Raw genomic sequence first — 237 nt, forward strand, 5'->3', positions numbered from 1 at the left:
TGTATATATAAATATATATATATATATATATATATATATATATATATAGTTTTTTACTACTTTGAAAGTTCGATAAAATTCATTTCTGACAACTGAATTCAAGTTAGAGTGAATGTGTTGAACATGGAATCTATAAAGAAACAATCAAAGTATTAACATTTCCCTATAAGCCGGAGCAGCCAAGGGATTTTGTGGACTATAAAGTAACATTAATTCATTCGAATGAGGTCTATGATT

This window comes from Convolutriloba macropyga, chromosome 10 (genome assembly GCF_964194025.1).
Source record: "Convolutriloba macropyga chromosome 10, txConMacr16.3, whole genome shotgun sequence".
In the NCBI taxonomy this organism is placed as follows: domain Eukaryota; kingdom Metazoa; phylum Xenacoelomorpha; order Acoela; family Convolutidae; genus Convolutriloba; species Convolutriloba macropyga.